Raw genomic sequence first — 15,233 nt, 5'->3', positions numbered from 1 at the left:
CAATATTGTTCTATTTTTACTCTTTTAAATGATTAATATAATCTTTAATCAGGTCTTTTTTTATTTTATAATAATTAATTGTACAAATAAATAGGAATAACACTTTTATCAAACTAGAGAACAGAACTTTCCTGTAAGTCAATAGAATGGATTGAATTACGAGATCACGAGGCCTTATTTGTATACTTCCGTTATTTATTTTAATAAATTATACAACCATTAAAAATAATCATTCCTTTAAGTTTTTTTAAAACAAAATTAAAATATTTTCTTTTACAGAAAAAATATTATTGCATCGGTAAATTTTTAATATATAAAATCATACTAATATAAAAAAAAACTGAATTTTCGGCATACAGTTAAAAGTGTACATAAATATGTGCTCAAACCGTTTTCAATACTTGTGAAATATTTGGTAGTATTTATTTATATTTAAGTATTTACCTAATATTTCATGTTTTTACATTTTAAGTAATTAATATGAACATTAATCACGTCTATTTTTTATTTTTTAATTTAATTTTCTATTTTTTTGAAACGTTTTACCTTCATTCATCCAAATAAATGCTGGGACAGTTTTTTTATCAATAGAATAACACATTTTTCAATTCTTGATGTGTTATATATAATTTATTTATTACTGATCAGAATAAACTATATATTTATTTAAAGAAAACAAAATCTGATGTGGACACTACTTGACTTCCTAGTACGCCTATTAAATTACATATACACATTTTTTTTTTAAAATGAAAAGTACATGAATTTTTATTTCATTAATAACTTATCGTTTTTTCATATTCTTTTTATTGTTATTGAATTATTATTTATTGTAAAACATTAATTGACAATCAGAGGTTAATAATAATTAATAAATCAATATATTTAAATTAAAAAAAAGAAGTAAAAAGAAGATATATTAATATGAAGTCGGATTCGAACCGATGTGCCTTCCTCTTGTAAAATCCAAATATTTCATTAATTAAAATCTTATTTAGTGTAACCTGGAACCAATGAAAATAAGTACCACTTATGAAATATAGTTGTAAAGCTCTCAATGAGGGCTTATTACTGCAGTTAAGAAAAAGTCCAAAACCCAAATTATTTTGATTTTGAGCTTTTTTGGACATTTTTGATTCAGTCGATTGCAATCAAAAGGGGGGGAGGTGCACAACTAAATGTTACAACAGACCTAAATCCAAAATTTCAACATCCTACGGCTAATCGTTTTTGAGTTATGTGAGATACATACGTACGTACGTATGTACATGTGTACGTACAGACGTCACGCCAGAACTAGTCAAAATGGATTCAGGGATGGTCAAAATGGATATTTCCATTGAAATCTGAAAACCGAAATTTTCGCGATCACAATACTTCCTTTACTTCGTACAAGGAAGCCAAAATAATAATCCAATCGTAAAAAAAATAATTTATTTAATCACGCGTTATTAAAACAAGAAATACAAATATGGCTAATTAATTTAATTGTATTAATATTATAAAAACAATTCCATTGATGATTGAAACTGATACAAACAAACACGCTATGCGATTATTGACTGGCTTTGACTTTGAGTTCAGTGCTATTGCGGTACATTGAAATTCTATTAAAATAAATGTATAATATTAAAATAACGTATAATACTCAATTGTTTATCTTTCTTATCGATATCGTCGCCTAGTTGTACAGAAAGACGGATGATACGTACAAAGGTTTTTGCAAAAAACGAATAGTCATAAAAGAATAAATATAATATAATATAATATAATAATATAAATAATATCAATATAATATAATAAATAAAATATTTATAAATGAATAGTCAAAAAAGCGAATTCACACAAGCGCAAACATGATATAAGCGCGCGCGCACAGACACACACACACTGTATCCACCTATCTAAAACCGGACCGACCCTTGAAGAATATTTAATTTTTCATTGTTCCCTCCTTCGCAGATGACCAAACTATATCTACATCTGAAGATAATTTAAGTCGATTTGAAATTTATTTATTAGTACTTAAAAAAAGAAGATTTTGTGGATAGAATTTAACCAAAAAAATTTAAATATACTTAAAACCTTAGCGTTGTGATTCTCAGGTACCCGCATTATTTCAAATTAGGTGTATAGTACTCGTATTTCTGTTGCTTTTAAAACAAATATTATTAGAAGACTAAATCTCTTGTGATAACAGGTTGAATTTAGAATCAAACCGTACTATTTTGCTTTGAAAACTCTAAATAAGCTTTTCTCATAATTAATTATTTATTACGTTTACAAATACTTTATTCTGAAAAGTAATACTTTTTAGGGCTCAAAAAAAAATAACGTGGAAAAATCTTAATTAAAGCAGCATCACGTAGTACACAATTAATTCTACAGCAAAAAAATTTGAGACTGAAGACCATACATATTAAATATTTGAAATATACGTACATGAAATTTTAAAGTAAACACATAAAGTTACTTAATAATTATAAAAAATTCAGATAGAAATTACACGTACACAGATTTATATTCATTTGGTATATGTACAAATGTCATTTCGTCCATGTAATTTGAAAATTTCATAAAAAACCGGATTTAATTAGTCCATTAATGACGAATGTCAATAACTTTTGTTTACTTTTATATTATTGGAGTATATACATTACTTAACCTTGTTATATTACTAATATACTTCTGAATAGTTTCTGTTTCAAATGGAAATAGCTGTTGGGAAGACAAGAAGTGTTTTTTAGCTTATCTTAATAATAAGAGCAAGATAAATAAGTATATTTACTTATATAGAAGAATACTGTTATATTTAAGACAAGATTAAATTAATAATTTTAATTTTGTAAATGTTGGATATCGTGATTCATACTTTGGACACCAAACCATGATTTGACAGCCATTTTTATAACTTGAAACTTTTGTTGAGTTTTTGTGAGAGCCTCATGAGTTCATAGTGTACATACAATAGCATTTATTTGTTTGAAAAATTAATAAAGTAAACGTATACATTGTTAAACATATATTATATAAATCTTGTTCTAAAAATCGCGTCTTGATAACAAAGATCATCATGTGAAACATCCAGATTCACGGTAAGAGCCACGTATAAATAAATAATAGTTTTTGTTACGACAGCGTTTTGTTCATTTAATTCTTTAAAATTAACCTATAACCTAATCAACCGGGTAGGTCTAGTGGTAAACTCGTAGTCGCAAATCAGCAGATTTCGAAGTCAAGAGAGTTCTAAGGTTCAAATCCTAATAAAGACAGTTTCTTTTATACATATTTGGATACTAGATCCAAATCCTCTGTTCTTTTGCTGTTCGTTGGTGGTTGGGTTTCAATTAACCAATCACATGACTCAGGAATGGTCGGCCTGTGTCTGTTTAAGATTACACATTTTCCGACACACATCTTGTTGAGTCGCTAATAACTTTAATTGTTGATACGATTGTAATCTGAATAACATATTTATTTATTTAACAGTTACAAAAAAATTACGACAGTAATTTTATCGTGAGTAAAATTTATTTTTATATTTTAATCCTGAAATCAGAAATTACTTTTTTTTATAGGATAGTTATAAAAAAAAAATAATAATAATAACAATTTACTTCGAAAAAATTAACTGATCGAACAAACTCATAAAAAAAGAAAAAAATATATATACAGATATTTTATTGGACTTTTAAAGTAGAATGGTTGGTAACGATTTCACAATCAGATTTTGCTTTCAATCTAAGATTTTTCATGTCTTCATCGAATTTTATATTCTCTGTGCATGTTTTAAAATGTAGCAAAGTAATTTCGACTTATAAATTTTATAAAAGTACATCAAGAAGAATGATACAAAATTTTATTACATACTTGTAAGAGGAGTTCAGTTATCTATAAAATAATCAATAAAAAAATAAATAAAAACAATAACGATCAATTGTAAATCAATAAAACCAATTTAAGTTGATTTGACATTTTATAAAAAAAAAATTCTGCTCAGTCATAAAATTCCATTATATCTTCTTTTTAATGTTTCTATAGCTATTTGATTACCACGAATACTGTTGGTTTATTTTTTGTGAATCGCTTTATCAGGTAATCTCGAAGTAGTGAGTAGGATTATAGTACGGAAATTTTATTGTATATGAAAAACCCGAAGCCTGAACAGGATTAAAATTCGTATACTTTCATTAAAATATTTGCAAAAGGATGCCAAGTATAAAATTTTAACCATTTATACATTTTTTTTTTATAAATCATAAATATTTACAATGTAAGCCTAATTAATAATAGTTTAAATAGAAATGATAAATTATGGTTATTGTGATTAAATTTAAGTGTTAACAATGTTTTAATAAGTTTGTTTTTTACAAATTTGGGTTCGGTATGTCGAATACTTCATACAAAAGTGTTTTTAGTTTAGATTAATTTTCGCAACGTTATTGGAGAATATCCCTGCTCCTTTAAAATTAAAATTATTCAATTAACACAAAAAAAAAAAAAACAAATTTTAAGGTTTATTTCAAATCTATAGATCGAAATCATAAACAATTTTAAAAAAAAAGAAGAGGAATATATTGTCTTAAAAATATTTTTATTTTATCCAAAATAATACTCTTATACTCTTATAATTAAACGTTTTTAATTTTGTTAATGATGTAAATGTTTAGTTTTTAATGTAATACTTAACAGTGATCATTAATTCAATAGAAAATGGACCCTTTTTCTCCGGCTATCTTAACAGTTCTTCTACCTAGAGTTAAACTACTTGTTCTACTGATCTGAAAAAAACCGTTTTTACACCACAAATCATTTGTTATTTTTTTTCCTGGTGGAGGTGACATGTCATTTATGTAATGAGCGTCGGACTCGCATACAGGTTCCGCTAGATGTAGTGAAATTGCGTATGTATACCTGCGCCCTACCGACTAAACCTCCACCTCACCAACTCCCCTCCAGAGGGCGGACCCGCAGTTAAGCATTACGCAGCCCCGGCAGGTGCCTTCGAGTGCGAGGGATCCAGAGTCTTCCTTGTCTGTCAGTCGTCCTCCTCCTTAACCTTCAGAATGTCCGATGTTAATTTGGATACTGCCTCCCATTCTTTCAGACCCCTTAGCATATTGTGTTCTCGAGAGTGAGTCAACCTAGGTCCCGACATCTTGTTACATCCCATCTGTGGCAGACATAAAATGTGTGTTCTGGCGTATCAACTAACTAACAGAACTTGCACCGAGGTGATTCTCAACGTTTGAATCTGTATAAGTACGCCGAGAATTCCCCATGACCGGATAGGAACTGGGAGATGGAAATTCACCTCACCATGCCCCCTCCGAATCCACAGGTCTAAATTAGGGATCAGCCTCCTTGTCCATGCCCATTGTTTTTCTAGTCATTCCATGCCACTGCCATTCTTGGAGCAACTGCTTATTGGCCGCATTTTTTGGCACTCCATCATGAACTCTTGACAGTTGTTTTGCCATGAGGTTTATTGAGAAGATACTACCGATAACCTCAACTGCATTACAGGACACTGTGCGCAAGCCGGACGACACTTTCAGCGCTGCCCGCCGTTGAAGAGAGGAAAACTTTCTGACATTCCTCCTCCTGTCAAGGGCATCACCCCAGTCCGGAACGGCATAAAGCATTATAGAGCTGAAGCAGACATTATCAACCTCCTTTTACCAGCACGCGCGATCCCTTCCTGTTACACGACAATTTGCTGAGGTGATTCATCGCGTTCTCAGCTCAGTCTATAAAATCGGATATATGTTCATTATAAAGGCCCGATCTCTGTAATTTGACCCCCAGTTATTTTACACTCCTTGACACGACTTATTATTTTTATTAAATTTTGATGACATTCAAAAATAAAACATAGTCTTGGTTAAAATAAAAATTAATTATGTAAAATATTATACATGAAAAATGTTAAGATAATACATGAAGTTAAATAAAAACAAAAAAATAAAATTATAAAACAATTCACAATTCAGAGGGGTTAATGAAAATTATTTGAGTCCATTATACTCGTATATACGAGTACACCTTAAATGAGAAGCAGAACTTTCAGGTTTGTTTTTAAAAATGTTTAATTACTGTACTTATTTTTTATGGTGGTGCAGCCCTTAGTAGGCTTTGGGATCCTCAAAAATCGTCCTCCAAGCCCACTCAGTCGCCAACACTCTCTTTCGTGTCACAACATCAAAATCAGATTCTTCAGTACACCATCAATTTTTTTATCAGTATTATTAAAAAAATTAATTGACCGCACATTTATGTTTTTGAAGAAAATAAATTTTTTAAATTTTATTTTAAATAAATTAATGGGAAGATTTTAAAAAATAAATCGGTAATTTGCTAAAAATGACAATGAAAATGACAATGGGGAGGGCATAATTTGACTCTTTCTCGTAAGCTGAAGTATTGTGTTGAGTTAAACAAGAGTAGTTTTCGTTATTTCGTTATTCACGTAGTGCTACCGACGCTTTCTGAGTTCATTACACTAGCGAAAATATTGAAAAAACGTTCACATATACACGGGTCGGGAAACACTTCGTTAGCGAGTTACGGCTAACGAAAGATTTTGCCCTAACCTATGGGCAAAGACTGAAATAAGACCATACTGAAATTATGGAACCCAAAATAAGGAGTAAACATGATGATTTCTTACGGTTTTTAATTTGACAAAATGAATAAAACAGGTTCCAGAAAAATAACTTCAGTATTTTTTATAATATCAGGTGTAAAATTAACTACGAGTTAGTCTAGTGGTTAAACTCGTCATCTAAAATCAGCTGATTTTTCGAAGTCGAAAGTTCTAAGATTCGAGTCCTTGTAAAGGCAGTTGCTTTTATATGGATTTGTATGCTAGACTGTGGATACCGGTGTTGTTTGGTAGTTGGGTTTCAATTAACCACACGTCTCAGGAGGGGTCGGCCTGAGTCTGTTCAAGACTACACGTTTACCGGTAAATTTATACGCCAGAACCTGGTATTACATAAATAAATAAATAAAACAGAAAAGTTTGTCTTCAAAAAAAAAAAAAAAACAAAACGAAAAAACTTAAAAACGTTTGTTTACATTTGTAATACAAAAACTTTAGTAAATAGCTAATATATACGTAAAACTTATATTAAAACTTGTAGAGAATTTAATTCAGAAGATTATTTTATAAAAGAGTTATAATATATTTATATTTTAATTAATTAATTATAATTATAATATATTTTATTAAAAAAAAAAAAATTAAAATTTATCAAATACTGCAGACTCATAAATATACATGAATAACATGAATAAGTTAACATTTTTGTAGAAGCGTAAATGTTTCTAATGTAAGAATAGATCTGGTCTACTTCTCCATCAATTTATATTTATTTTACTATTTCAATGGAATGGTGTAAATTTGTAAAAATTTTGTAGAATTGCTAAGAGGATAAACAAGTCTTTAGGAAGATTATGTGATTAGACTTATCTATGTTTTGTTTGTTCTAACTAAATGCATTGTTAGATAGAATGTAACAAAAAAAGACTCCGAATTACAGTTAGAAATAATTTGTATACGTTACTTAACATGTGTAAATAAAAATACAACGTGGGTGGGCAACAGTAAAATCACAATTGAAATAGCCTAAGTTGTCATTTAAGAAACGTTATTTTGTTTTTTAATTTTTAGTAAGTTACAGTAACACTATACTGGTACAAGTAAAAATAACACATAACAATGAATAATTCAGTCAATGTTAGCCTTCAGTTTTAAGGATATGAAAAAAAATAATAAAGCCTATAAATAATATTACTGTACCTTAATCATAGGTTTAAAATGACGCAGTGAACGCCTCGTTTTAAATAAAGAAGATACGTTACGTTATGCGGTATAACGAAATTATAATACTAATAATGAGATAATTTAACTATAGGGTACGCTCTAATCGATAACACATTCTTAATTTTCACATCGTAAATTTTGCTAGGCACTTTCTTTGTTTTAAAAAAAATTTAAATTTTAGATTGGTTTAGACTATCTTATTTCCATAACGTAATACTTTAACACTTCATTCTGTAAATTTTAAAAATACTAATTTACAAAAGCATAGTAATTAAATTTATTATGATAATGACGAAGGATATCATAAAAGTTTATTTCCATAATTAATATTGAATTATTTATAAACATTTAGAGTTAATTTCAAACTTTCTTTAATAGTTTCATGTATATTTAATGATAAATTATAACCTATGCTTATTAAATTTAACAAGCAATATCTAAATTCTACAATGTAAAATTGTAGATATATAACTTTTTCTTCAACAGCAGTGTTTTCCTCAAAATTATTTTGATTTAACTATTCGTTTTATATCTTGAGTTTAAAGTTTAAAGTTTGATGAGTTTAAAGTTTTTTTAATTCATTTAATATTTACAATAACTAATTTAAGGATATTCTTATCTAATTTATCGTTCAATTTTCTGTTAATACATGAAATTTCATTTCATTTCATTACTAAAATTTGTTTTTCAAAACCTGGAAATAACAAAAGAAAATTACTAGCGTCAAAGATTAGAAAGTAAAATTGAAGACCAGGAAAAGGATAGATTGCTGCTATACCGGCGATAGATACTTGTTACCATGTCAAGGTAACACCTTCCTCTCAACTATGTACAGAGTTATTACATCTTTTTGACTACAAACTTGAATAAATCACGTTTATTAACACTCAGATACATGAGAGTAACTTCAATGGAAAAGGAAACTCAAAAGGTTTTGTGTTATATTTGGTTCACAACACATTTCATGTGGTCAATGTGAGCTCCCTGTATCATGCGACATACATCGAGTCTGTAGTCGAATTCCTGACGTACACGTTGTTAACATTTTACGATTCACTAATGCAATGGTCTCTTGGTCCGAAAACAAAGATTTTGAATGGTAGGTGGTAAAGTTTGACGATATACGTGTGGTTTGAATAAACCCCCAGAAAAAGTCACAGGGTGTAAGGTCGGGGAAAAGTGGAGGCCAACGCAAACGTTCACTATTGTCACGGTCAGCACGCCCAAGCCAAAATTTTGATAGTTACCTATTCTGTTCACGTCTGATATCTAACAAAATGCTGATGCCCCATCCTATTGAAAAATTAAACCTTGAATATCCTGTTCCAGCTGTGAATTTCTGAGACTTCGTACGAAACTCTCTTTCACACGCTCCACAGTTGCCTTCCTTAAAGGTGGACGGCCGGTTGACATCCCGTTTACAGGTGTATTCCTTTCATTAAAATCCTCACACAAAACGCCTTTTTGTCTTCATTGGCACCCATTTCTCTCCTATTGCCTTAGCAACGAAATCAATAACTTCACGACAGCTGTACCAAACATTGAAATTTTTTATGATTTCCTTTCCCCTGATGCTACTTTCTAGTATCTGAGTGTTATTAAAAGTGAGTTATTCAAGTTTATAATAGAAAAGATCATTTGTAATAACCTTTTTCTTGCAGTATCAACATTATTTCTGGCACTTCATGTATAACGACTATGTGTTTACACAAAACAAACTTTTAAAAAGCTTTAAAGCGCCTTTAAAACTGTATTATTTATCTTGATTTCGTATAAACTAGTCTTCTCTTTGGGTTTCCTCAAAAGTGAGAACGAATTCGAAAATGGGTTATCACATCATTTTTTTGGTGTTCATAAGTTTGAGTCACGTAGATCGATGTTTAGCAAAATAAAAGTGTTAACATATCTTTATGTTTATTACTTATGAAAGTAAAATGTTTTCAAAAAAATAATACTCACTTATTCTTAAAAAAATTACAATATCCACCTCTATCAAACCAGATAACAAAGCTCTTTTCATGAAATACAACACAGAAATATTTTAAAATTCAGCTTAATGGATCAAAGTTATAATTTATACACGGAAGCGATTGATAGATTATACAATGTAATATTGAATAATAGTTTATTTTTGAATAAGGGTGAGTAATATTTCTGAATAAGGGGAAGTTCCGTCAGATTTCAAAAAGAGTGTTATTGTCATGATACCAAAGAAAGCAGGAGCAGATAAATATGAAGAATACAGAACAGTTAGCTTAACTAGCGATGCGTCAAAAATCTTAACAACAATTCTGAACAGAAGAATTGAGAGGAGAGTGGAAGAAGTGTTAGGAAAAGACCAATTTGGTTTCACGAAGAGAGTAGGGACAAGGGAAGCAATTTTAGGCCTCAGATTAACAGTAGAAGGAAGATTAAAGAAAAACAAACCAACATACTTGGCGTTTATAGACCTAGAAAAGGCATTCGATAACGTAGACTGGAATAAAATGTTCAGAATTTCAACAAAAAAATTAGGGTTCAAATACAAAGATAGAAGAATAATTGCTAACATTTACAGGAACCAAACAGCAACAGTAATAATTGAAGAAAATAAAAAAGAAGCCGTAATAAGAAAGAGTGTCCGACAAGGATATTTCCTATCCCCGTTACTATTTAATTGTTACATAGAACTAGCAGTTAATGAATTTAAAGAACAATTTAGATCCGGAGTAATAGTACAAGGTAAAAAATAAATATACTACGATTTACTGATTCTATTCTAGAATTCTAGCCGAGAGTAAAAAGGAATTAAAAGGAACAATGGATGAATTCCTACGCAAGAACTACCGCATGTAAATAAACAAAAACAAAACGAAAGTAATCAAATGTAGTAAAACGAAGATAGATCACTGAAGGTAAAAATTTGAAGAGAAAAGATTATGGAGGTAGAAGAATTTTTGTTATTTGGAAAGTAGAATTACTAAAGATTGACGAAGCAGGAGCGATATAAAATGCCGAATAGCACAGGCGAAAGGAGCCTTCAGTCAGAAATATAATTTGTTTACATCAAAAATTAATTTAAACGTTAGGTAAAGGTTTTTGAAAATGTATGTTTGGAGCGTAGTATTGTATGAAAGTGTAACTTAGACGGTCGGAGTACCGGAGAAGAAAAGATTAGAAGCTTTTTAAATGTGCTGAATAGAATGTTAAAATTCAGATGTATAGATAGTGTGACAAATGAAGAGGTGTTGCAGCAAATCGATGAAGAAAGAAGCATTTGGAAAAATATAGTTAGTTAAAAGAAGAGAGAGACTTAAAGGTCACATATTAAGACATTCTGTAACAGTCGCTTTAATATTGGAGGGACAGGTAGAAAGAAAAAATTGTGCAGGCAGAGAACGTTTGGAGTACGTAAACAAATTTTTTAGCGATGTAGGATGTAGGGGTATACCGAAATTAAACGACTAGCACTAGATAGGGAATCTTGGAGAACTGCATGAAACCAGTCAAATGACTGAAGACAAAAAAAAATTATATAATTAATTTAATAGATTACATGCGTCTATGTGAACTTTCTATATGATTTTTTTATTTTCTAGAATACGCATATAAGAATTTGATATTCACTTTTATCCAAATTATTCGTTCTTATTCTTTAGTGGCCTTAATTCTTGTGGCCTGCGATGTATTGTTGATTTTAATTGTAGTGTACCTTTGGTATTATTTTCTTTTACAAAAAATTCTTGTTTTAGAAAGTTTACGTAGACGGCTATAATCTATTAAATAACACAATACTTCAGTTTATAAGAAAAGGCCTTATTATGTTTCAATCGTTATTTTTTTTAAGCATTTAAAAAATCTTTCACCAATTTATTTAATATAGTCTAGATTTGTTTACGTTTAGTCTGATCTATTCAGAGCATTCCACGAAGAAACGGAGAAATTTTCAGGTCATGTTCTACTGGTGAAAATAATGTAAAAAACTCATGTAAACATAGGTCTGGAAACGATTTGTTTTCGAGTTACAGTTAGCGAATGATTTCGCCCGAATTTTAGCTCTTCTAATAAAAAAAAGTTTTTTTGTAATTTTTGGGACCCAAATTAAGGAATAAAGTTGGTAGGTTCTTAGGTCTGATCGATTTATTTGGCGAGGCGAGTAATCGGTCTTTGATTTCAGTGACTGTATCTATATTCAACACTGACGCAGATCTTTTGTGTTCCTTGTTATTAACAGAGCTATCTCTCCAAATTTTGCAACTAAATTTAATACTGATGTTTTGTTAGGAGCTGGTTTATCTGGGTACTTATGGCGAAACAAATCTTGCACTGCAACCACTGATTTCGTACTGAAGTACGACTTAACAATGAAAACACCATCTTGTCTCTAGCAATACACTGAACGTTATGATTGCATTGTTGTTACTATCGGTAGTGTTCTACTGCGTCGCCGCGATGTTCAGATGTTGGACGAGTCCATTTCAGTAAGAGTAGGGGAGTGAGCTTGACTTTTGAAATTTCATGGATGAGTGATTGATGGGTTGCGTCTTATATGGGACACCCTGTATTATAAAATACCTCATTTTAAAACGTTTAACATCAATTGACTTAAAAGAAGGGTTAGATATCACTTTAAAAAAGTCTTCCCGTTCGTTTTCGATGGTAAACAAGTGAGGTGATTATTCTAAACGTGGTCGTACATCCATTAAAGATGATGACATTCGGGATGCCCAAAAATTCCTACGATAACGAAATCTACAAAAAAATTTACAACTTTGTATTAAATGATCGCCGACTGAAAATACGCGAGCTTGCTGATATCGAAAATATTCGATAGACCGTGTGCACTGCATTTGTTTTGGATATGAAAAAGCTTTCCTCACTGTAGGAGCGGTATTTGTGAACAGTCTACCAAAAACACATTCGATCGAAAGGGTGTTTAGACTTATTTAAACGCGATTCCGCTGACTTTGGAATTTTATAACAGTAGATGAAATATGGATTCACAGTATTCACAGTATTACAAGCCAGAGACCAAATAGCAGTCCAGACAGTGGATGAAAGCAGGTGAAAGTGCGCCTGCTTCTAAAACGAAGGAATCTAAAACGAAACCATCTGCAGGAAACGTTACGGTTACTGTTTTTTGGGATTTCTCGTGGTGTAATTCTCATAAACTATTTGGAAAAAGGCAAGACTATCTCCGAAGGGTATTACGCTTCCCTACTGGACCGATTGAAGGGATTTTCATGGTAATCGTCAACATTTAGCCAAAAAGAATGTGCTTTTTCCCCACGATAATGCACACACTTTTCGGGTTATTGCTGCAAAATTGCATGACTTAAGCTTCAAAGTGTTTTCACGTGCGCCGTATTTGGCTTCCAGCGATTAATTCCTCTTCATATACCTCAAGAAATGGCTCGCTGGACGACGATTTATTTCAAATTATGAGGTCAATGCTAACACAACAAAGTTTGGCAAAGTTGGATAAATCGCATTATAATGAGGGTATTAAAAAACTGAAAATTCATTGGACTAATTGTATTGAATTGGAAGTTGATTATGTTGAAAAGTATAAAAACTATTCTGAAAAATCTTGTGTCTTCTTTGTAAGGCCGAAAATATTTGTAATGAAGCTCGTAATATAAAATGAAATAAAAAATACATTAATCAATAAGAGATAATACTTTTTTTAATTATATAGTTAATTTTTTATTATTTTAAAAATTGGGGCCAAATAAACAGCGAATAAACTGTATATAATTAATAGTTTTTTTTTAAAAAATGCTTTTTTTTTAAATTTTAATTTTCAGCTTGTTCTTAATTATCTGAAAGTAATAAAATTTATCCATTTTTTGTAAAATTAACAAAATAGAAAATTATTTCAAATCAAATAATAAAGCTTATAACGTAAGAAATATTAGAAAAATATTTTAAAGTAAAACTTCGTTTTACTTCTGTACTTTAAAAGTTAAAAAAAAAAAAAATATTATAGCCATGATACTTTTATTACCCAGAACAGTTATTTTAAACATACCGAAACTTTATGATGGGGGTTTAATAGCATATTTTATCATGAATAGAAAGATCAATCGGTAAAAAATACTTTTTCGGAGATGACAGGTAATAAAACTTGAGGTAATAACCCAAAACATTATATCAGTATTCGAATTTACCAATAAGGAAAACTTTCACCGTCTGTTTAAGTTACTAAAAAATCCTGTTGTTAAGAAAATAAAACCATATTACATATCTATATGTATATAATTTTTTTCTATGTAATAATGAGGAATCAATAATTATTTTTAAAAATGTTCTGATGTATAAGACCAAATAAAACAAATAATAAAAGAATAAAACGTTGGAATATCATATTAGTCTGCATATTTTCACAAAGAGTGTGTTAAAACTCGGAATAAAATCAAATTGTAATAAAAAAAAACGTAAGTTTTAAAATAAACATGATACGGGATAACAGGTTTTTCCATTTACGTCAAAATGTTTAAATTGCGATAACTTTCCTTATACTAGGTGTACATACATATATTATTTTATTTATTTATATTTTTTTCAAATGATGCAAAGTGGTAGAAAATAAGAGCAAATGAATAAGGTTGAGAGAGAAAGAGAGACAGTTAGGTAACGATAAAGGGAAGTTAAAGGAAGATATAGGTTGGTGACATTTACTTTTGAATGAAGGCAGGTGAGCTAAAGAGTAAATATTGAGCCGGAAATGTAGGACAGACATCCCATTGACATCCTATCTAACCATGGACAATTATCCCTTCTGTGTTTGTTATCTAACTTTACTGTCAACCTCTCTCACGGACACCATACTTTTAATTCGTATATATATATATATATATATATATATATATATATATATTTATATGTATATACGTGATGTACTTACTGGGGCATGTTTACTTAATGTATAAAGTTACATCAGTGAATAATAATAAAATTCATTTACGTTCAGGTTTTATATATTCTTTTTTACTATAAGCCATTTTATAAATAAAAACGAACGACACGTGCGCTAAATTTACACCGACACTATTTGCACGTTATCAGTATAAAGAAGAGAAGGAAATATTATAATGGATACAGTCTATTAAAGCGAACACTGTTATAGATTTACTTAAACACCGCATCTTTTTATTAAACTTATTTAGGACATTGATTAATAATTGATCGGCATGATGAAATATGGTAACACCCTAAAGTTATTAAATGTTAAAATGACTTGCTATCAAAATGTCGGAATACCAGAATAAAATTTTTATGATAAACTCATATAAAGAGTTTAACGCAACAAGTAAATTTTTACTCATAAAAGATCTAATACAATTAAACAACATGAAATTTACAATACACAAAATCCGATCTAAAAACAAACGTACAAAATGAGTAAAATAATAAACCGTGTAGG

The sequence above is a fragment of the Lycorma delicatula genome, chromosome 2 (genome assembly GCF_047948215.1).
Source record: "Lycorma delicatula isolate Av1 chromosome 2, ASM4794821v1, whole genome shotgun sequence".
NCBI classification, from domain to species: domain Eukaryota; kingdom Metazoa; phylum Arthropoda; class Insecta; order Hemiptera; family Fulgoridae; genus Lycorma; species Lycorma delicatula.
This window is presented reverse-complemented; position numbering follows the sequence as displayed.